This window comes from Lepeophtheirus salmonis, chromosome 6 (assembly GCF_016086655.4).
Source record: "Lepeophtheirus salmonis chromosome 6, UVic_Lsal_1.4, whole genome shotgun sequence".
Classification (NCBI taxonomy): domain Eukaryota; kingdom Metazoa; phylum Arthropoda; class Copepoda; order Siphonostomatoida; family Caligidae; genus Lepeophtheirus; species Lepeophtheirus salmonis.
In genome coordinates, this window is record NC_052136.2 from 20,178,538 (window position 1) to 20,203,819 (window position 25,282).

At 30.6% G+C, this 25,282-nt stretch overlaps 1 long non-coding RNA gene across 1 annotated transcript; it reads left to right on the top strand.

The window, feature by feature from the left end:
* Positions 1–14,322: 14,322 nt before the first annotated feature.
* LOC121120777 (uncharacterized) lies at positions 14,323–22,414 on the top strand. The gene is made up of 3 exons (XR_005865198.2): positions 14,323–14,862; positions 21,734–21,984; positions 22,060–22,414. It is a non-coding gene; the product is annotated as an uncharacterized lncRNA (long non-coding RNA).
* The last annotated feature ends 2,868 nt before the right edge of the window (positions 22,415–25,282 follow it).

The window sequence follows — 25,282 nt, forward strand, 5'->3', positions numbered from 1 at the left end:
CACAAACAAAAAAGTGATATTGTACAATGTACATATCATTACATCAAGACTGGCCCGTAGTCATAACGATTAGAGACACATATACTGAGTGAATTTATTTCAGCGAGGGTCATCTTGGCAAAATGCAATTAGACCTCATTACTCATCACCCACCAGAGCGGTTTTCAATGTCAAATTAGAAGAAGAAGCGACTGAGGTTCTTATCAGATTTCGTTTCAACTCCGTAAGCATATTTGTAGGGCTGGAGCGGTACGTAAAACCCACAGCTCGGTATGAACTGTGGTACACCCTTTACGGTGCGCGGTTCGGCACGGTATTTTGTAAAATGTATTTTTTTAAATAGTTTAATGTAGTTTTTCAATTTCTTTTTGCCTATTCAGTGAAAAAAACTTTTTTAAAAACCTTGTCTACATGTTTTCCTTATATAATTTTTGTCAATTATTGAAAATCTAAAACTATTCATATAATTCTAAATCCATCTCTCGAGTACACGTTTTCCTACCCTACCCTGTTTATTCTAAAGGTCATCAAAATTCCTTTAACTTACTTAGGTAACATATGGGCTGGCAAATGCCGGGCTTCACTTATAAATGGCTTTATTTTTTTAAATTTACATCATTTTCAGCTAGTAACAACTTTGAAAAGACAGCTGTCAAAATTTCATGACAATCTATTCATTAGTTTGTGAGTCATTGAGCTAAGTGAGACGCTACTTTTGTTAATTCTAAAACAATAGATAACTACTTTGTGTTTTTAATTTACACTAATTCTTGACGTGAAAAAATACTGATCAAGCATAGCAATTGCTTGGAAATTGTTATGGGTACTCCACTCCATAAGAAAATAAAAATAATAATAATTAAAAAAAAAAAAAAACAATTTTGAATATATACATTATCTATACATATGATATTTTTGTGGGAGCAACTCTTCTCCCGATATTATTTTTTATGTGCACGGAAAATTGCCCAGGAGAAAATTGAAGAGGAAAATTGCCCTGGAGAAAATTGACATAGGGAAAATTAATAATCATTTTCTGATAAAATCACAATACCTCGGCCCAAAACTTGTTTTGTGCTATGGCAAGGCTACCAAGCATGTTAAAAACCAACACCGCCACTTCACAAAACATTTAGGCTCCCTCTATAACTTCAAAATATTATATTTTTTAAGAGTATGGCAGGGACACTATGCAGGTTAAAACTCACTGCCACCACTTCACAAAGCATTTAGGACCCCTTTAAATACTTTAAAATAAACTCCTAGCCCATGATGTCGTTTAAGACTACGACAGGGACACCAAGTCTGATAAAAACCACAACCAACACTTCACAAATCATTTCAATCCCCTTCCAATTCTTCAAAAAACCGCAGGTTTATTAAGGATAAGAAAAATACACCTAGCAGGTTAAAACCACTGAATCCACTTCACAAAACATTTTTACACCTTCCAAATACTTCAAAATAAACCAGGGCCCATGGGTTGATAAAAAAAATACCGGGTAGACACCAAGCAGGTTAAAAACCACAGCCAATACTTCACAAAGCATTGGCGGCAGTAGTCTTTGAACGGCTTGGAGGCTCAAAGACAAGTTAAATTTATCCTCCACTGCTTCCCTGAGCATAAAGAAACCCTTCTCATATCCCAAATATACCCATGCCCTCAGGTTGTATAGGTGAAGTTCTGGGCCGAAATATAGTTTTAACTCTACTGCCACCACGTTTCTAGGCACCAAGGAACCCTTCGAATAAGGTATAATACACTCCACCCACGGATTGTGCAGTTGAACTGCTGGGCCCGAGTCAAGTTAAATTTGTCTCCTGCACTTCCCTGAGCATCAAGGAACCCTCCTATTACCCCAATATACACCCCTAGGCGTAGGTTCTGCTGGTGAAGTATCGGGTTTTAAGGAAGTTTTAAACGCACTGCTCCGGTATTATTAAGAACCAATCACCCCTTCTAATTTTCTGGAATACAACTTCGCCCACGGGTTGTGGGCTGCTGTTTCCAGACACAAGTTAAATTCTACCACCGACGCTTGATTGAGCATCAAATAATCCTATCTATATCCGAAAAACCCTCGGCCCTCATGTTGTACATGTTAATTGCTAAAAAAAATACTACTTAAAAGCCGCCATTACCCTCAAGGACCCCAAAAAGATTACCAGAACCGTTATTGAAGCCTTAAAAACCTACATGTAAAATTTCAGCAAAATCCATCCTTTGGTATGGCCGTAAATGAAGGGCATACACATTCACACAAATACACAGACATTCACTTTTAATATATACATAGTTCTTAATTCCATAGTTTATGACGATTTTGGGAAAAAAAAAAAAAACTTTACCAAGGCTCAATGTAAGCCTTGGATTAAAAATAAGTTTACGTCACCTAAATTATAATAATTTTCTTACCCAGAGTCGGTATCCTTACAAATTTCCCGATTCCGATTCCACCAAAAATAGCTCTGACTCCGGATTTGAAACCCTGGTTTTAAATACATTAGTGATTTCTTCTGGTGGTCAAAAATGCTGAACAAGTAATTCATTTTTGATATAAGGGGATAAAAAAAAAGTATTTGGGAGCTAAATTAGGGCTGTACAGCAGATTACCTATCATTCTGATGTTATGACCTCGCCGACTTTTTGGTCTCCTAACTCCCAAAAATTGGACCCTGAAGACTATTTTGTCTGGGGCAATGTTCACTGGATTTTCAATGAAGGTCCACACAGCACCATCCCTGAGATTTGGGATAAGGAGGACATTCTGGACTTCCTAGTATGACGGTCAAGAAGACAGTGGGAATTTTCCAGGGACGTTTTTAACGTTGATTTTATGGATTGAATGTCAAATTTATGATATAACATTGATTTTTGTATAAAATTAATGAAATTGGTAAAGAAATAAAGTCACAGTAGCGTTTCATTTTTTTCACTGGGCGTGCGTACGTTTAGATGAACCACTTTCTATATAAGATACATTGAATACGATCAATATGTTGAAAACAAGCAAAATTAGAGGGTCTTCAAATTCCCATAGGAAAGTATTATTTTTTAGCCAGGTTTTTGCAAGTTTATACAAGGAAAAAAATTATGGAGTGCCTTGGATGGTAGCTGTAACTTTCTTTTGGGTCGCCTTAGTGGTTGTGTTGGCGTGAAGAAAAAGCTCGATAAAGTTTTTATGAGTTACTAAATATATTCAGGTTTCTAACAAAATAAAAATGAAATATTTTGGTTCTTTTAACAAAAATGGTCGACTCTACCTACTGCAAACTCACAACAATTTAAAAAAATTAGATTGCATTGAAAAAATAAGGAAGATTTATTTTTAGCACTATATAGTTACTTAACCTTCGGTTACTTCCCTTCATATCCAAACATGAGTACTTTTCAGGGGTGCTTAGCTACCCTAACAATAAAACTAATATTTTGAAACATTGCACTTTATTTTCCCTTTGTTTTTATTATATATGATATTTTAGCCTCAAGGGATAAATTGAATACTTTTTTACCATTTTACTTTATGACTTCATAATCTAAAATAGTAGATGGAGATAAAAATATTATTTTTTTTGCTGAATGAAGAAGATTTCCGTTATTTTAAATTAATAAACTATTATAAAAATATACTTGTTCCATACAATAGAAAAATCTTTTATTACATTTTCATATTCATCGTTGGGTTAAATAAAGAAACAAAACGGATAAAAAAAGATTATATGAAACCTTGATAATTAATTCCAGAATTTGTCAATCACTCAGAAATTAATGAAGTATTATTCCAAAAAATTTGGATAAATAAAGTATATATGATATCTTAAATATTTACATAAAAAGTGGATCCAAAAAACAAGTAAAAAACAAGTAAATTTTGGCTGAGTTATGATAAAAACAGAGTTTGAGAGTTAAAAAGTGCACACTATCAATGCAAAGTATACTAGATCTAAAAGAACCAACATATACTAGGGCAAGTTCTGATTAGTACATTTTTATATTGTACCATAATAGGTAATTGATTGTGTTAATAATTCATCAAAAGTGCATCAATAATAATGACCTTAGGGTATTATTATAATACATTTACAAAGTATTTTCCTGTGGTAACATATATTCAAGGATGGAATGATTAGATCAAAACTTTACTCACAAGTAATGAGAGTAATGAGTCTTTTGAGTAAGAATATAAACTTTACAAAAATATATAACAAGATAATTTATTAAATAAAAATCTCTATAAAATAGAGTTCGTAGCTACTACATACATAAGAATGTCCAGGTTTTTGATCAGTATTTTTTTTACCTGCAGAAAGACCTATTTCAGGTGGGTAATAAAAAAACTAACCTTGTCTATCGATAATTTAGAAAAATTACTAATTAAGTTGGCTTTCAAAATATTTTAAATGAGTATATGTTTGAAACCAAATTTGACTCTGATCTGAGTGATCGCGGTGGAGTACAAAGGAAGGGCGTTTTCCTTGATAAAACAAGGAACCCCAAAATCATTAAGAACATTTTAGACTTCTTAAATTATTTGCAACGGTGCAAGATGCTCAAAAATAAACAATTTTGAACCAAAAATTTCATTTTTCCGAATTTACAAGGCTAGACAGAAGTATCCGGGTATATTTATAATTTTTTTTTTGATTGAGTGCGCCTATCTTACCAAGTTCTAACTTCACCTGAAAGTACTGTCCATTGACAACAACTTTTATTTTTATACTTAATCTCTTCAGTTTTACCATGAGGAAGCAAAAGGACCATCGTAGAGTAATTGCAGAATTATTTGAGGCTAAGATAGTCATTAAAATAACAAAATATGACGTCTGAAAGCGACTGTTCGAGGTAGGTAAGGGCCTTTCCCATTCCTCATATGGTTCACAAAAACCCAAAAAGCGGACTGGCAACTTCCTGGCAGGGTTCAACAGCTCCATCAAAGCAAATTCTGGAATCTCACGAGCTGCTCATCTTCGAAGGAGGACTATCAGTATGAGGACAGTGGCCACGACCATCATAGAAGACCTTGGCACATTAGGGGAAGGTGTCATCTTCTTTCCACGAAGATGAATGACATCAAGTTGCAAAGAGGGAAGATAGTCCACCAAATTTGTAAATCAAAATTATAAAGCTATTCAGGAATGAGTTAAACTTCACCTTGGAAGCTGTCTACAACCCAAAGAATGACCACTGACTGGCAGTAGCCAGAAGTAAGTTTCCTCTTGTCATGAAGACCAAGTTCTCTTCCAAGATTTTGGCTTGATCACCAGTGACTGGAATGACATGGCAACTCACATTTTTGACAACGGTCTCAAATGGTCTCATCAGTGTACTTGGACCTTCTTATGCATGTTGTAATGCCATGGATGGTACCACCATACTTTCCAGATACAAGGTTCTTGTGGATTAAAGACTCAGCACCTGGTCATTTTGCCAAAACTATCAAGTATTGTTATTAAAGTTGAATAGTGGCCATTTAACTGCTCTCACCTTAACTTGTGTGATTTCTTGCTGTGGGCAGTGCTGAGAAGGAAGATAAATAAATATCCCCAAAGCTCCTTCAGATCTCAAAAGCTCTCTGCCAAGAAAAACTTATCCTGCTTCAACAATAAAGATGTAATAAGAGCCTGCTTAAACTTTATGTGCCGTTTACATTTAGTGATCAATGCCGAGGGGGATTATAATGAACGATAGAACAGTTAATTGTTCAATTTAAATTTCAAATGTTATAAATTTTAATATTATTTAAATTTGCTTGAAAATATTGTCCGGATACTTCTGGTCATCACTCTAAATAGTCTATAACCCAACAAAATTAACAAAGAGGTCCCAACCTTTACAAAATCTTTTTTTTAAGTACCCACAAAAGAAAAAGTTTTTTTATAGTAAAAAACCGTATACCCAAAAACGAGATATGTACATTGATAACGTATTTATGTACATTGTATATAAATTCCTAAGGTCGGGAAGGAAGAAACAGTGTCTTGAGTTTAATTTAGGAGGGAAGCATATAGAAAATTGATTTGAAATTGATTTTAGGAGGTGATGTAACTAAGCAAATACAAAGAAGTATACATTAGTGGTTTGGATATCTGCGTTGTCTTTTAATAATGAAGAACGATTGATTGAATAAAAAATATTGTCATACATTTGACAGATAAATAAATGTATATATCTATGACATAATCGTATAATTAATTATACGGACATATCTGTAAAAAGTTGCATTTTCTTATGACATATATATGCCTTTGTCATTTCAATTAATATTACGATGATATCATCTGTTACAGCAGTAAGTTCATTCAGAAAAGTGTTTTTATTTAACAATGAGAATTTGTATAAATTTAATGATCAATATGTCTAATCACAGGAGCAGGGCTGGTTTTTCCAAGAGTGGAGCTTAGGACAAAGATAAATCTGCGAATTCCCTTTCTTTCCTTATTCAAATTTAATAAAAATATGGTGTTTTTAGAAATAAAAAAATAAAAACGTATCCTCATCTTGTTATTAAATAAAATGCAGGACCCTTATCATATTTATCTAACTTCAAAGACCTTTTTTGGGGAAATAATTTTATTTCAAAAATCTTCTTTTTCCTTCTCTTATAACTGGTCCTTCACAAATGATTGGATGATTTCTGAATGAGTGAATATTTCTTGTTGTTGGTTTCATATACCGGGCCGTGCAAAATTATTTACCGATGATGTAAATATACTTTTTAAGAGGTTTTGTGGCAACCAATCTGCTTGTTTCGTATTTTTACTGTTAAAATAAACAAAAATCCTTCCTATGAGAGCGTAACAACTTCCACACGTGAGACCATGTCCAATCAGGAAACAAAGAGGATCGAAATTGCAGCCCTCCTCCGAGCGGGAGTGCCTCATAACAACATTAAGGAACAGGTTGGGGCCTCGTTGAAGACAATTTACAGCGTTTCCAAGCACTTGGAGGCTGGGGGTGATCTCAACCATTCCCCTGGGGCTGACAGGAAGCCCACTGTCTCGACAACGCAAGTAAAGGCTATTCAAGAGGACTCCCAACAGGTCCATTGCCGACATGGCCAGAAAGATGGGAACGTTTCAAGGGCATTGAAAAGGGCTGGAGGAAAGTCCCTGAGGCGTACTGAACGCCCACTTGAGCGTGCCAAGAAAATCTTGAATGATATCAAGAGCTCATCTGGACGCATCATCATTTTTTTCAGATGAGAAAACTTTTACGGTCGATCCTGTTTTCAACAGGCAAAATGACCGTGTTGTGAGCTTTGGAGATGTGCAAGATAAGCACCGCTATGTGGCAACAACAAAGCACCCTGCTTCGCTGATGATGTTGGGTCTCGTGGCCTCCAACGGGAAGGCCATGAAGCCGGTATGGTTCCCACTGGCTACAGATTAACAGCGGAGGATTATGTGAAGATTCTGGCGTCCAAAGTCCTTCCGTGGATCAAATCCATAGTCGGCAACTCTCCTTGGGTTTTTCAACAAGATGGAGCACCCGCGCATGCTTCCAAGAAAGCTCAGGAGTGGCTCAAGGGCAACATGAACTTTTGGCCAAGGACTACTGGCCCCCTCAGACCCCAGATCTGAACCCACTAGACTTCTCTATCTAGGTGCACGTGGAGAGAAAGGCCTGCAAAAAACGACACAATAACATAAATGCCTTAAAGGCTGCTGTCAACAAGGCCTGGGCCTCCATGGACGCCGATTACATCCAGCAAGTCTGTGGCAGCTTCAGACGTCGCCTGACCAGTGTCATTGAGTCAAATGGTGGCTACATTGATGAAATTTGATCACAAACTATTTTATTTTCTAAAAACGTATGAATAAATTGTTTCTCAAGTCATTCGAAATGTCATTATTGTCCGCGATATGTTCTGAACAAAAATCGGTAAATAATTCTGCACGGCCCGGTAACGCGGATTTTTCTTGTTTCCAAAAACCGGTATAAGCGGAGAACCCCCTGTTCCTATTCTAATACCAATGTAATATAATACCGTTTCCAATGTTTAAGTACCTTGCTACCACTGAACCTGGCACAGGTCTTGATGAATCAAATATAAAAATATCTAATTTTGATACAAATGTTTCCAATCCTTTTTGCTGACCTAGTAGGAGTAACTGGGGTAATATGGGCCCCTGTTAAATATGAGGCACTTTAGTATACACTTTACTATTCACTCTTGAGTTATTTTGTTTTGACATGTGACAGTAAAGGACACCATAATAAATATTTCAACCATATTGCATTCAAGCTAATTGTATAACCCATGTGAGTTAGGTATGTTTTTATTATTATTACCTATTTTTTCAAATATTTTTTAATTAAAATTTATAAGTGGATTAAATTTGTTATGCATACAAAGATAAAATAATAAGCATTGAACAAAATTTGGAGAATTATCTGGTATTGATCATTAGTTTCTAAGATGATAATTTTGTTTCGTAACGTAATTTTTTTTTATTAATATTATATAACATATTTAAGGGAATGAGTTATAAACTATTTATCCACGATAAATTTGAAAGGTACAAATAATTAGGAACACACATAAACCGTAAAGTTTTTATTATAACGATAATTTATATAAAATAAAATGGCTGAAAGATAAAATACTATTTTAGTATTTTAATTGTTCATACACAATTTCGATAATGAAAATTTTGAATCTACCTTTTTATAGTATAGTATGCGGAAGCACTTTAGTGAACCCACTTTAAGGGAATTGAAATAACTTAATTACTTCCACAACAAAGTTAAACGGAGGCTGTATGTTTGTCTCTGTTTGTTTATTAAGTCACCAGGATTACGGAAAAAAGTATCGATTTTGATCTAACTTTGTAGGAAGAATATATATGATCACAGAGGTTAAAGAGATCAAGGTTAAAGTAACGGAAAACGTAAAAAAATGTATAATCGACCATATCTTTAGAAAAAACCAGAAAAATATGAGTCAATTTGATTTTAAACGGAGGTTTTGCGCTCTACTGAGTTCTGACTCTGAATTATGAAATGTTACATAATAATAAACTAAAAAAATTGCTTCAATTCCTTAAAATAATCATTATATGATTATTTTAATTAAATTTTATCTTTCATTTCATAACTATACAATTAATTTAAAATGACAAAAAATAGCCTTAAGTTGGACCAAAAATAATTAAAGGAAAAAAGAGTGCACTTTTTATATATAAATAAGTATAGTAATAGATTGCATATATATGTATAAATATCATTCGAAATTACCTCTAAATAGTATTTCTTAAAAAATCCATTGTAAGTACTAATGATATTCTATCATCATTAGTATGTGACTGATACTTAATTATCCAATAAATTATATAAGTATGTATACATCTGAGCGACATGGATAAAAAGTTATCTGCATACACATATTTATTCTCCAAGTATGCGTTTGTTTATGTACATATTATTATAATTCTGTACATTATATGGCACAGAATATATTAGGGTGGATCATTTTCATCATCTATTTCGAATTTTGAAAACAGGGTGTTGGGAAAGTTTGTGTAAAATATTTTAATTTCAATAGCAACAAAAACCATAGTATTATAGATTAAAATTACCATTAAAGTTTGTCCATTAATTTTAAATTCTGATCATGATGGGTAATAATAGAAAATATTAATATAATCTACAAACTATTGTTTCGACTATAATTTTCGATATTTTCGCAAAGATACAACATGGAAATCTTAATAATTTGATGGATGTCTTTGAGGAGCATAGCTCAGCTGTCATGAGGAAGGGAAAAAAATATCACTCTGTATCTAGGAAGAATTGAAAAACGTTTGTAAACCTTACCTCAAATAACTTTCAGAAGTGTCTCTATTTATAATAAATAAACGAATAATAATATCGATTCATTTTATTCATATAATCAAGGACACCTGAAAACGAGGTAATTCAATTTTGGGGACCATTGAGCTCAGTTATTATGAGACATAGAGGTAATTTATTGGTATGAAGTTGATACACTATTCAAACAGGACTATGGACAATATAATTTCTTTATTAAATGCACTCTGTATATGTTCTTCTATCTTTACTATCAGGCTCTGAGCAATAATATATGTAGACAATTCAGGATATCAAACATAAGACACATATGAGATAGAAGTGATATGTGAGATATCAGTGTACGGCAATACTGTTTACATAATCTCAATCGGGATTATAATAGAATTATTAATATCAAGGATTTGAACAAAGCCACTGAGTCTTTTATGACTGTAGTCATTTATCAAAGTTTTTTGATTAGTTTTATCAAAAAAAAAAAAAAAGGGAAATAAATATTCATAAAAAATGAAAAATAAAAATTTTATACAATATAAAAATATGCTTAAATTAAAACAAATCAACCTTAGAAATTAAGGAATAAAAATATATGGTTGTATTTTTAAGAGTTTTATTGACAGTTTTTGTAGTCCAAAATTATAAATTGGTAAAATAGATTGTCTTATTTTGCATAAATGAACAACAAAATTAAATTTGATAATACTATATTGGACCCTTTATATCAAAAAATGAAATTTTACAAGTAAAAATGAAGAGAAACATCAAAATAAATGCGCTTAATACGCGGTACCAAAAGATAATATATATTTATTGGAAGGATGTTTGGAACTACAATAATCATACTATGAGGCAAGCTAGAGAAAGGTTGTTTAAATATTGTTTGAACATATATGTTTCGTCTATAATTCTTAATAACATTAAAATCCTTTAGTTGGATTCAAATTGATAATTTTAAAGAAACAACATCAAATTTTTCTTTTTTTTTCGACATTTTAAAGATCAAAACGTGTCCAAGAAGAACCATTTTTTTGAAGGTTATATAGTTATTTTCTTATTTCGAGGAATAAAATGCAAAATAAAAAATATCCAGCGATACTAAATTCCAAACTTTTGTCATTTTGGTAAACTTAGAGTACGGATGTTTTTGTTGCTGTTGGAGCAATGTTTTTTTTCATTTTCTAAAGCTTCTATCATCATTCCTTGATTTTTGACAAGAGAACACCTAATTATTTAGTAACTACGTATGAGTGTGCTCATAAAAAGGTAAAGTAACACTGATAATTTATTGGGGCGTTATCTTTTATATCAAATAAAGTAAATTCAAACTAATGAAAGCATTAGTTTTTTTGTTCTTTGACGTCTATTGACTCCAAGCAATACAGGATAACACTGTTAATAATTAATAAAATCATTTATAGAGTTTGATAAAATATTACCTACAGAGATGGAAAAATTAAAGAAACCCTAAGAATGACATTGTAACTTTGACAATTTGAAGTATGTTTGTAAAAAAAGTAACTTAGCTGTCATGACACTTTATTAGATTAACTGTGATCAACTATAAGAAGAAGTATATGAACACAAGTCCCACTCAGTATCAAGTAATTATATTTGCAGAAATTACTCAAATGTCGATCCTCAATTCAACTCTGAGTCCAATAGGATTTAAACTCATAAGTACGTCAATAAATCCTCAGTGTCTTCCATGAGCACACGTTATAGTGTTTACTTTCCACTTAAATGTTCTCTCTTCAAAAATAATACAATAATTGTAACAGTTTTGGAAAAAAAAAGTTCTTCAAATTGTCGATTAGAAAAAATCTAGCTCAGGTTTACGTCATATTTTATACAACTCTTAACATTTATGTCTTATTCTTATTAGCACATCTTTTTATTGAAAGTGTAGAATTAATTTTAGTATATAATTAACAATATATCATTCCAAAAAACGTTTTTTATAAAAACTTCATCAAATTTTAAAAGTTTTCAATTTATACAATCTTGGTCCCAAATTTGTATTGAATTAGTCATGAATATTTGAGAAAAAAAAATTATGCCACTTAAGATCTATTATCTCTTATGCTTATGACTATGGCGTGTTCTATCCTTACTAAATAGGATCTATTTGTTTCTAAAAAAAGTTATCAAGTTTTATATTGTATTTTTAAAAGAAATTAAAGACTCATAAGTAGGTATTAGTATAGTTGATATTATTGTAGAGAAAAACGCGTGCGAGGAGAAGGGGGGGGGATGAAAGACTTATGGCATCATTATTTAAAATACTGATCTGATTATCATATGCCTGCTTTATTATAATTTTTGAGAGTATAACGAAAGTATTTAATAGCAAAATGTTAAAATGAAGATATTCTACGTATATACTACTTAGACGTTTTTTATCCGTTACAGTAGATTTGAAAACGTCACACTCCATGAAATTGTAATTCATTATGAACCATATTCTAAGAATAATAACTAATGAAACGACAAAGTAGAGTATTTCGAAATATATATGAAGTTCCAAGTTTAAAAAGAAGGCTTAAATTAAATATAATCTACATACTAAAAAATAAAACATTAAACTAACATTATGTTAAATAAACAAAATTAAATAATTAGAATCATATAACTAATAATAACAATAAATTATAAATACAGAATAATGAAATAATAGATTGATCCGAAAAATATTTTCTTTTTCTAACATCGGAATTTAGTTAAATATGTCATAACTTTAAGTTGCTAAACTTAAGCCAGACGTGGAGTTTAATAAAAAAGATCATCGCCCTTTTTTCCTAATGTGGAAGTTGGTATATACAATTGTGCACATGATAGATATATCTCAACGGATGAGATCTAAATAATTATTAATAATAAAGTAAATGTCAAAATCATAAAATTAGACAATAAATATACTTATAAAAAAATGTTGGAATTAAATCCCTCGTAAAGATTTATTGCAAAAGCTAATTATGTAACAATGTCCGGGGATATTACTCCTTATTCAAAAAAGATTTCCCCCCCGAAATTTATTCTTGTGTAACAATATACTATTGTCTTGAAGGATACGCACAATTGCTAATTATAATGCTACACCCAATGTAACTACCCCCCTTGTTGTGACCATTTAAGCAGTTGTTTTGCCTTTTATGAGTTTTTGAACACCATTTCTGGGGGCTTATCAACCATAGCTAATCATTAAGTGATAAAAAAGTAATATTTATTGACTATGTAATATTGGAAAACCTAATGATCATACCCAAGTCTTTAAGTGAAGAAACTAATGTCAGACAAACTAGTTGCGAACTATCCAAAGCTACTACTCCCGTTGTTTGTAACCATTTAAGCACCTGTTTTTGCTTAATAAATAAAGGCAGGAATGATAACGTTATTGATAGAAGAAGATGTATATTATTTAATCAATGATGCCATAAGTATTTCTTCTCTTCTCCTCGTACGCTTTTGTATTCCTAATAAAATTATCACCCTTAGGTATTACACAAGAATAAGAAAAAACCAACATTTTTAAGATCTTTGCATAGTCGACGATTCTAATTACTTAATCAATTACTCATTCATAACTATAAAATAAAATATTGCTGATTGAATTTTGCATCTTTTTGTTTGAAAAGCTATCACCGTAATTTCAAATCACCTTTATTAATAAAAAGTTATTTAAAAAAAAAAAAAAGGAAAAATTACCGGGCATTGAAATATCAAAGTTCAGTGTACAGACTGAGGGAAATGTCACCCATCTCATATGATTTTTGAAACTATGGGAAACAAAAAAAAAAAAACTTGACTGATTTATAAAACTTGTGTAATTACCTTTTGGGAAATGGAAATTATGTTGCCGCCCCCTTTATCTAAAAATAAGTCATCCAAAACTTTCAACATAATTATTCTTTTACAACACCCCCAAAAAAAAAAAAAATAATAATAATAATACCAATAATAAATATATACATTATTTAACTCTAACTTCTCACGCATTTTTTTTCCCCCTAAATCCTTTTCGATATTTTCCTGTTGTATGCTAAATAGATGGAATATCAACCAATTATAAATAAGCTTGTATACAGATTTTAACTGTTTTACTCAATATCTCAAGATCGGATCATCTGATTGTAAAAAAGTAAATTATAAACTTGTATGTAATAAATTAATGCATATAACCCAGAACCTGACAGATACATATTTTTTTCATAGTCCACTTTATGTATTATAAATATATTGAAGGTAATGTACATACATTGTCATCTATAACAGTAAAGCAAAGTTTGTATGTCCATCTATCATATGTGGGGAGAACACAATGAGTGTGTGTAGCTAAAGCTCATATAAAAAAGAAAAGGGAAGTACATGAATTTTACTTCAGATGAGGTTTATCATCATGCGTGTGTGTGTACGTACAGCCACGAAACTCATGGTAGACGTACGTTTTTATATTGCAAGATCACGTCGTTATCTTTATTGTATCAAGAATTAGTCGAATAAGTGACTCCCACCAACCGCTGTTTATATCTTACATACTCGCAGACATTCACTGTTATATTATTTCTTCCCCATTTTTAAAATAAATTACGTAGTATTTTATTTGATATTGTATTATATATTTCTTTGTATTATTTTATTAACATAGTAGTTACACATTTGTATTTCTGTATGATAACCAAAACTTCTTCATAGAAATAATAAAATCGCCAATATAAATGTTATATAAACGACGAGGGATCAACAAGAAATTGTATATGAAATAGCCATGACGTATCAAGAGAGAAGAGACAACTCACAACAAAATACACAGGGTATTTTTGTGCTAGCGAGATAACGGCGTGAGATGGGTGCAATATTTTCCTTTTTTCAAAAGTTAACAATTATTTATTTGTAATAACAATCAACCTTCCAGTTATGGACGATTATTAATTATGCGGGGACCTTTAACTCTCAAAATTTGAATGTCTCCCACATATATAACCTTCTTACAAAGTTTTGCTAAAATAGGTCTGTACCTTTCTTCGTAATCTTGCTTACAAACATCGATAGAGGAGGTAATAACCATTATATATTATCTAACAAATTTTTGATTAAAAGCTAATATAATTTTTCTACGATATTTTTTAAGTTCAAAGCAAATGTTTTCATATGGATATCATCATTAAGTTTTTTTCAATAATTTTTGCCCATAATATTTAGTAATTGAAAAGCTTTTATAGAAACAAATAGATGCTCAATTAGGACCTAAGTTATTTATGAATTGGTTTTCGAACAAAAAACAGTGGTCCTATATCTTCACTTTGGAAAAACAACGATTTTGATTTTTTATAATAATTTGATACTTAATAACCCGAGTAAAGTAGGAGTATGAAGAAAAATAGATGCCTTGTATATTTATTTGCTCAAAAAGTTTATATTTGGTATTATTGTTACCAAATTCACTAAAAATAACTGAATTTTTAGAAGATACAAGGAGGCCAAAAGAATCAATACAATTGAGGCTTGATGTTTGAGACTTCACAATATATCCAGAAGTTACAAAAAAGGGATTTCATAAATTTTTTTAAACTCTTTATCATTTCAACTTCCTCTGTAAATGCCGAAAATTGAGAATGTCAGACTTCAATAATAGCTAAATGAATGCCCTGATTTCTTATTTTAAGACCATCCACTTTTGCATGTGAAAGTATCCTAATTTTATTCCGAGCATCAAGTATCTACTTATTTTACAAAAACATAATAATTGCCTCGATTGCGTAATTGTATAGGTACACTACACAGGGTTAGACCCGTTCGCCCTTTTTCTGTTCTTTCGTTCATTTTCTGAAAAGTTTCCCTTTGTCGTTCATTTGTGGACTTTTTTTCCGTTCATTAATTCATTTTGTAACTATGAAAAACAAAGTATGAAAGTATAAAGCTTTGTAGGAACGATAAAATCTAATGTTCCTACGACATGGCAACAAATCCAGTAAAGTCAGAGCTTATCAAAATAAGTGTACTAGAGGGAATACCCATGTATTGGTCAGAGTTATTAAGCGTTGATGAACTTTGCTTTAAAAATTTAGATAAATACATCCCGTTTTTTATATTAATATGATAACCTCATAAACCTCATATAAAGTCATATTCAGGATTTTTTTATTTGTGGTCGTCAAATCAAAGGATGAATTTTCTCAAAAATTAAGTGCGGATTATATTTATATTCATCGACAAATTATCATCAATTTCTATAAACAAATTATTCTTATTAACTATGATGTTCTACAAGTTGTACCTAAAGTGGGCTAAATTGATTGTCAAAATAAGGAATGAGATATTAATATATTTTATTTTAAATACCATATCTGGGCCAATATAAGTATGAAATAAAATAAAGGCTCCATATAAGGTATTCTTGGGTATTTTTACTCATACCACAAATTTGAATACAAAGGCTACAATTCACCCAAATATGCTTATGAAATATTGGGTTGTTTATATATATGATTTACAATTTCTTCCTTTTCTTGATTTTTGTTCAAGATTGTTTTTTTAAATTGACACATTTTTTTTTTTCTGAATATGAGACGATGACCTAAACACTTTTGTAAAAATTTGTCCTCAACAATCAGAGAGCCATACAAACTTTGATTAATTTAAATTTAGAAAGTATAAAGAATTAAAGATAGAACCCTTTTTATATGTTTTCTTAAATAAATATTTATATATTTGTATTTTGGAGCTTTTGAAGGTGAGGATTCTGTTCATGATAAGTAAGGCTTTATATATAAAATATTTATGCGATGTTTGCTGAAATGGTATTAATCCCTCATAATGAGTTACTTCTGTAAATACTAAATATTATAACTATTAAAGAGGAAACTTTGTTGTAACCTCAAGTTTAACTGATTTGGGCTCCTTATTTGAAAAAAAAAAAAAAAAAAAAAAAAAAAAACTTCTATCTGCCATCACTGATGCCAAATCGTTATCAATTGAAGACAGTTTATTAAAATCATTATATAAATTGTCTTTTTATTTATTTTTACTGTTAGGGAAAAACTTGAATTAAATCAGCCAACCTAAGTATAAAGGTTCTCTTAAAACTAAGGTTTTTATTCAAGAAATCTTTGTTGACTTCCCTTATTCTCTCAATCACATGAAATCAATGAGTATAATTCTACATCTACATCGACTAATTCCAGGTCCAACTTTCTTATTGGGCTAACAAATCTATCTGAATATATACTGGTAACCTTTCCATTCCATATCAGGTCACTTTAAAATAAATTATCTCATCATATATTCTTATGACCTTAACATGTTTGCGATAAGTTTTTTATTTATTTTGCCTCTTTTTGAGATGGTTTTCGAAATGTTTCTTCTGTTTATTTCCATGGCAAGTTCGTCACTAGCAGCAGATAGAGCTATTCCTAACAGCTGCTTTAACTCTTTGTATCAGAAGTTTTTTAAGACACTTCTTGAGATTGGTGTCACGAAAGCACACATATGCAAAATTTGTCTAGGGAAAGTTGTAAATACTTCAGATACACAAAGTAAATGTAAAGCCCTTGAGTAATCCCTGTATGTAACCTGTATAATAGGGTGATCATATTTTGATTTTTTTTTTTAAAGGGACATCCGTTCACAATTTTATGGTTGGGATTAATATTATTTAGTTATATACGAGTAAGATTAAAGTATTCATAATGCTTATTTTTGTTTTTCTAAAACAATATTTTGAACTTTTATTTATATTTAATTAAATTTTACTTTAAATTTAATTCGATTTTCAGCATAAACTATTTTTTCTTTATAAAATCAAAATTTCATGAATTTATAATTAAATCCTTAACAAAATACATAACATAATGTATAAAAAATGGATACGTCCGTGGAAGAGAAGACGGTTGGTCATCCTAATCGAGGTCGTTCGAAACTCTCAAACATTGAAATGCACAATAGATTTTTACAATTTTAACAAAAAAAAAAAAAGAAGAGAGATTAACATTTTTTTATTATGAAACTTCACTCATTGGAAGTTCAAATACTTACTTTTGACAGTTTTCCTATATGGAATATATAGGTATGTAGATATGATTTTATTGATAGACTGATAAGTGGTAGACTATACCTGGGGTTTTGTGGAAGTTTTTAGTTTTTTCTAGTTTACAAAAAAAAAATTCGAGCGTCCCAAAAATTTTACTCGTAACTCAAAAAACTAGAAAAAAATAACAACTGCTGTTGTTTCATTCGCAAAATTTGAATTATATATTACCTTATATTTATATTGTCTATTTTGTATTATAAAATTTCGAAACCTTCGTCAATAAATAACTTATGTAAGTAATCCTTTGTAAATTTCGCATTTGGTAAATTAAGGTATTAAAAATATTTAATCATTAATCAAAGGGCTTATTATGAAATTATGTATTTTTATTTTAGAAGAACATTAATATTTAATATTTAAGCTATATCTATGGATTTAGAGAAATAATTTTGAACGTGTAAAAGCTTAAATTTAATCTATGAAATATGTTTGTGATAATATTTTTTTAATTTAATTTTCAACGTGGCGTAAAAATTACGAATAGATGATAGTATTTTAATTCAAAATTAAGTACGAAATCTGAGTCTAAATATGTTTTTCAATAAAAATATCCATTTTAAAAGCCTTTTTGTCCCATATTTGTGGTGATATAATTTTAATCTAATTGGTGTGTCGCTAGGTCATCATCACTAGGAGATGATTTTCTAGTGGTTTAAAAAAAAAAAGGAGACTTCATAAAAATTCCACAAAATGTTAGAATATTGGTTTTTGGTTGGAAATATGGAAGAAAATCCATCCATATTGGCGATTCAAATCAATTATTTTCCAATATCACTGAGAAAAATTAACAAAACTTATTATTTTTTCCCTGCATAATATTTGTCATCATATGTAAAGAAAGGGAAAGAGAACCAAGGCAATTTTACTATTGACAATTTGAAAAATGAGTAGGAGAAGTTCAGCTTAGCTGTCGTGGCGGTTAATCAGATTAGCTGTTAGAAGCTATGAGAGAACGGTAATATACTCAATTTATAATATCTAGTAAGTGATTTTGTATACTTATATGTTCCCTCTTCAAGAATAAAGATAGCATAATTGTTACCAGATAACTTTTTTTACCACACCGGCAGGTCATATTTCCTACAACTCTAATCATTTATATATTTTATTCCTCGTATATTCCATTCCATTTCTATTCAATCCCCTTTATTATGTGCCATGCAGCTATTACTTTAAAAAATATCAATCAATTTGAAAGAAAAGTTTTTTTTTTTTTTATGTAAAACTTTGAATAACTTTTTATTATTGTATATTATTTACGTTTCTTTGATGAATAGTACCTAAGAGAATCCTAAATAGGTAGTAGACCTTTCCTATTTTTTATTCCTAATGACTAATAAGTTTTGTTCGTTTATCCAAATGTTTTATATATAATGGGTATAGGTTAAGTTATGTATTTAATAAGAAATAATAAGAAAATTATACCAATGTGCTAATTGTTCATATAACAAAAAAATTAATGAAAATACAGACACAAAAACTTTGCTAATTTATTAAAATATACATTAGGTATTAGGTATAGATATTTTGAGAAAAATCAAAAGAAACAATGATATAAAGCAAGCTTATTCAACTCTTATTTGTAAAGGTTTTGTTGGACACGTAAGAATGTATGCATAGGTACAAAAATCTGGCATCAGAATATCATGTTATTCAATCAAGTTTCAAATAAGCTCCATTCCTGTTGATCTTTTGAACGGGAAAAATTGAAAGATAACTGGAAAAATATTTGAATGGCGTTCATTTAGTCGTTCATTTCTTTGTTCCATTTTATTGTTCTCCAAAGACATATTTTACCTCAAGGATAAAGCTAAAACCAAGTAGGGAAATTACAAGAATACCATCAAATTTAATTTTGTATCAATTTAATTTACTACAAGAATATTTTTTTGTTTATTGGGTTAACGCTGATAGTATCGAAAATTTCTCTATAATTAAATATATAACCTACATTAATTCACAGGGTGAATTCTGCGGCAGGAAGAAAAAAATGCTTACGTCACGAGAAAAAAAGGGTAGAAATAACCTTATCTGTGGTACCTCAAAATGGATATCTTACCAAAAAAAAAAGAAGTTTTTCTCAGCCAACTAAAGTGGGACAAAAATTTATTGCAGGATAGTTTTTTTTTTTTTTAAAGTGTTAAAGTGTGCAAGACTGTATTACATACTTTATCTTCCAAGGTCTAAAGTCCAACAACGACAGTTAAAAGGTCTAGATTTGGACTGAAGGTCATTGGTTGATTATCCTTGGTGTAGGGTATCCACAAAACCATTCGATTTCTTTGCTGATATCAATCTCGTCCAAAAATCATAGAATATATGATACCATACAAAGTTGAAACTATCATGAAATTTCGGAGATACTATCTTTATTCTGGATATTTAAAAGTGGAATATAAATCTACAGGAACCAATAAATAATACGAATTAAGTTATTTATTTATGAAATTGTAAATGTTGAGCAATTTACTTCCTATCATGTATACGGCTTCTTTGAAAAGAAAAGTATAGGCTAAATAAGTAAGAATTCATATATTGAACTATGGAAGGGGTCTCACCGCTTATCTATGTACATAGTACAGCTTCATTTATAGTTAATCTGTATGTCATCTGGGAAATGAATTTATACATAGCTACAACAATCCCAAAATATGAACCACAAAGATTATAAATACTCGTTATGGGAATTGCATAGAAGTTTGATACCCTTCAACAATATTGAATTATTTTCTACTAAATTTATTTTGATTTCTTCTCTTACTTCATAAACATTTTCCCGTATGATCGATTCTATGGGTATATTTGATCTTGATACTCGACATAAAATTCATTTTTATTACTTAACCCACTTGCAAGAAAACTTAGGAATTTTGGAGAATGATTTTTTTTCTCACCAAAATACTACGATGTATTATCATTATAAAAGTTGGGCTAAAATTGAATTTGTTCATTTTTATAAATAAACACCCCCTACACTACCTATCTTATTCATCTTTTGTATTTGTGGTGCGAACAAATCTTGAGCAAAAATAATGATAAGAGAAAATTTTAAATAATGTTTTTTCTTAAGCATTCATATTACATGCCAATATTTTATATTCATATTTTAGTCAATTATGGACTTTGTATTGATATTTTTGGGATGATATAATTTCCAATGATTTTAACTATAGTTTAAAACTTTGACTTAAAGTACTTATTTTGGCTCCAGTATGTTCTTTCAAATATTGTTTAGTCAATTTCTCTTTCTTTTTAATAACAATAATCCGTTTTGGCTACTTTAAGTTCAATTTGCGGTGCTTCAAACGGTTAATAACGATAATTTGTTCATAGAAAATGACGATAATTGATCAAAAAAATATAATATATATAATACGCACTTAATTTTGGGAAACATCTTTTTAGTTTGCTTTAGTGTTGATATTTTACTTATTAAATGAATCCAATTGTATTAGATATGGCTCAATTAGAATTATTTTCCTTATATAAAATATTTGAAAGAGTACTTTATATTACGTGACAAAGAATGAGAAATTTTTTCTCTGGGAAATATATTCAGAGTATATCCCAATGCTACATAGAAAAAATTGAAGTGAGATTATTTATTTTTTTAAAATGGTCTGAAATGAAACGAAGTATCGAGTATTAGTGTAGTGTATTTAGAAACTAAAAAGGTTCTTCTTCCCCTTCTCTTATTCTTATTATTATTTAATATGTTATATGTAAAGTACTGTTCTATCTTAATAGGATAAATAGCTGTAACTCTCATGTATTTATCAGAGTAGTGTCGAGTAAAAATGATGTCTATAATATATTTGTTTTTATATAACTCCTTCTAGTCTCATTCCTCTACGCATTCTTCTTGTTTCTCTCGGTCGCCCTGGATTTCCGGTATTGAATAGTTTGTGTCTTTCAACCTCGTCAAGACACAACACATAGCTTTCGAGAACAAGATTACTAGGCTAGATTACATTTATTAGCGGAAGTATGGATTCCCAATGTCCTGAAACATGGAGTTGATGAAGAGGATGGATGACTGAATAGAAGTAGACATTTATAAAATAATAATTGGTCTAAAAAAATCCCTGTGGTAAGTTAGATACATCATTATTGAAGAGTATAACATAAAAAACCTGTCCATATTTATACACTTTTCCAAAATAAGGATTTTGTTTGAGAGAGTACTGCAAAAGTGGAGGTGTAACTAGTAATCATGGGAACACTGCACGAAGATCCTTTCAAAATTCTCCAAACTTTGCTGAAATTACTTTAGTTGACCTTAAGTTCATTGAAAGACTCGACACTATTTTTTAAGTGATATCTACAAACACTCATATAAATGTCTATAAATTTCATGATTACTTTATCAAAACGGACGAAATTTATGTCGATCTTGATAATTGGTACATTGACCTTCGCAGATCAGATTCACCATCTTCTGATAAGAAGTGACCACTTACTATTTTACTTTAGAAAATATAATTATATACGAAATAAACAAGCAGTGTCCCTTTTTTGTAGATAAACTTATTTATTTGGAGTTTGTGCAATTGTACTGCCTAAAGCCTTGTCAATTTCTATCTGACTGAATTCTGATGCAGTCAGTCGCTATTTAACTTCCTTCTCTCCTTTATATCATCACTCCTTCCAAAGCTCAAACAGGTTTCTTACATTGAGTTTTTAGAACACCATTCTTTGTCCCTAATCTATTATATCCGTACTCTGCTATATGGATCACAACAGCCAGGAAGTTGTGGGGATCTGTTTTTCCATGGCCAATACCATGGGGACTTTGACGCACTGACCTACCTCAACCTCCTTAAAGTGCCTTGAAGAGAGTTGCATCAACTTGTTTGCTTGCTCTTCTTGCATATAATTAGCTCCTCTCTGTTGCTCATTGGAGGTCCTAAGTAGATTGGCAATGAGAGCACTTTCGATATATCCAATCATCTTTATTTCTCCCATGGCAACACTGGAAGGTTCTGAAGCGTAGTATTTAAGGCTGTTGATGGAATAGATACATATCTCCGGATACAGATTATTGACAGGGTACACATTTCTTGTCGGCAACCAGCGTTCTCTCTATATTCTCACTTTGGGCCTTTCCTTGTCTATATTTACACATATCTCTAATAGCTGCTACACCGTGTTAATATCACACTCTTTGGATAAATTTAAGACCTCAAGTCTGACCTTAATCAGATGGCCATAAATTGCTAGGTATGGAGTTCGTACAATACCACAGTAAAAGCGGCGATTCTTGACCTAATGAACAAACCACTGTCCATCAGCCCACTTACTTGTCTTGTTGTCACACTGTAAGATGATAAGAATGTCCTGAATGTCTAGATTTCTCTCTCATATGATTCCTGAGATTGTGAGTGATAAGACTTTCCATTCACAAGTTAACTTGCACAACCAGTGGGCCGATGTCTATTATAGACTATTCAAAGAGGTCGTTAATGCTCAATGAAGTTGTGGTGGTTGCTAATGACCCATCTTTTTGACCAGCCCAATTGCATAACCCATGGGCTAAGGTGTATTTAAGGATATTAAAACGTGTCGATTTACAATACCACCCCTGCATGGATACAAAGCAAATCGTTTTCCTCGAGGCACCAGTCTACTTCCCAATTACCTTCTGGCACAATCCTGCGTGGAAGAGCCCTGTAATCACAATACTCTTCTCGTACAGTGTGGTCCTGGCGCGGTGGCTAGGAGAATTTTTTCTTAGCAATCGACAGTCTATTATGTATTCAACAACATTGCACATACAAAAATTGTAAAAAGGACTCGTAACATCTTAAAATTTGCATAATAAAGATGAATAAAGAATAACTGTTGGCTCGGTATATAAATAATAAAAATTTACAAAGTAAAAAATTGATTTTGCCTGGCAATTTCCCAAAGTATTATAATAAAAATAAAATAGTCATTTTGATCATTAATAAGAAAAAAAATCCACAAAGCACATACAGTATTTGTATTGTATACAAAATAATAGGATAAATAAACTAATCAATCTTATAGACCAGTGGTTCCCAAACGTTTTTGAGCTCGACCCTTAAAATATGTCCCTAGACAATGTACAACCCTTACACCTCTACTTGAGGGAGAAATATAAAAGTTGGATTGCATTTTATGCAAATATATTACTTAAAAGCCCTATAAAGTTCAACGAGGTGCAAATAATATAAGTTATTTGATTATAATGTTCAAAAAGAAAGATTTCAATTACATATATATTAAAAAAAAATAAGAAATACAACGTACAAATAAACGGATATATTGTATATATAAAATCAGCGATATATCTATCTACTTTTACTTGGAATCATTACTACACTATCAATTCTCTTTTTTGCCATAAATAAAGAAAAAATTGATACTCACGCACAAATAATATTACATGCAGTGGATGTACAAACGGGCTTATAAACGAATAAAAGTCTTAACTTGACAAATGTGAACAGTGCAGTAAACAAAGTTGCTCTACTTTAGGTTTAATTTTGGACACAACAATTTGTCTATGTTAAGCCACAATCAGTATTTATTTTTGATATAAGTTAATTAAACAAAAGATTTTTACATAAATAAGTAGAGGCAATTAATATAAGTAAGTAGAAAGCTGTTTTAGCCAGCAGTCAATGACTGAAATCTAGAACTCGTCAAGTATTTTAGGATCTTAATCTGTTTTTAGTATTTGGTTACATGAAAGTTCGATAGGAGCATATTCCGACCGATGATTACCTGTGATGGTAAAAAAGGCGTATCCAGTTATGTTTTTATGGGGATATTATCTTCCGGGAAATACTTCCTAAAATCATCAAAAAAAAAAAAGACTTATAAATCATATGTACAATCATCATTATTTAAGTCAAAATAATGTCAATTTTAATTATATATTTATATTTTTTTTTTTAAATCATCCCCCTGTAGTGTCTTGCAACCCTCACTTTGGGAACCACTGGTATAGAATATAGTTTAGACAAGTTCAGCTTAAATTAAAATAATGAAATATCAGTGTAAATCTATTAATTTGGACTAACCTGAATATTAAAAATCTATCTAACATGATATACAGAGAATTCAAATGAGTTCACACATCTTGTAGCAACATTTTTTTAGTAGATTTAGATTTGTCGTTAGACATTTGTTGTGCTTTAAAAAATAGTTTTTGGTAGTAAGAATACTTTTTTTTTTCCTATTGATGAAGGAAAAAGTTTTTCTATAAATTTCAAGATTGAAATAATATTTGATATTTATTTCTATGTTATACAATTTGTTTTTTATAGTGAATTGTAACAATCTGACTGAATTGACCGTTCTTTTACAAAAAAACTGTAATTAATTGTCATGAAAAAGTCTTTAAAAATAACATTGATTCA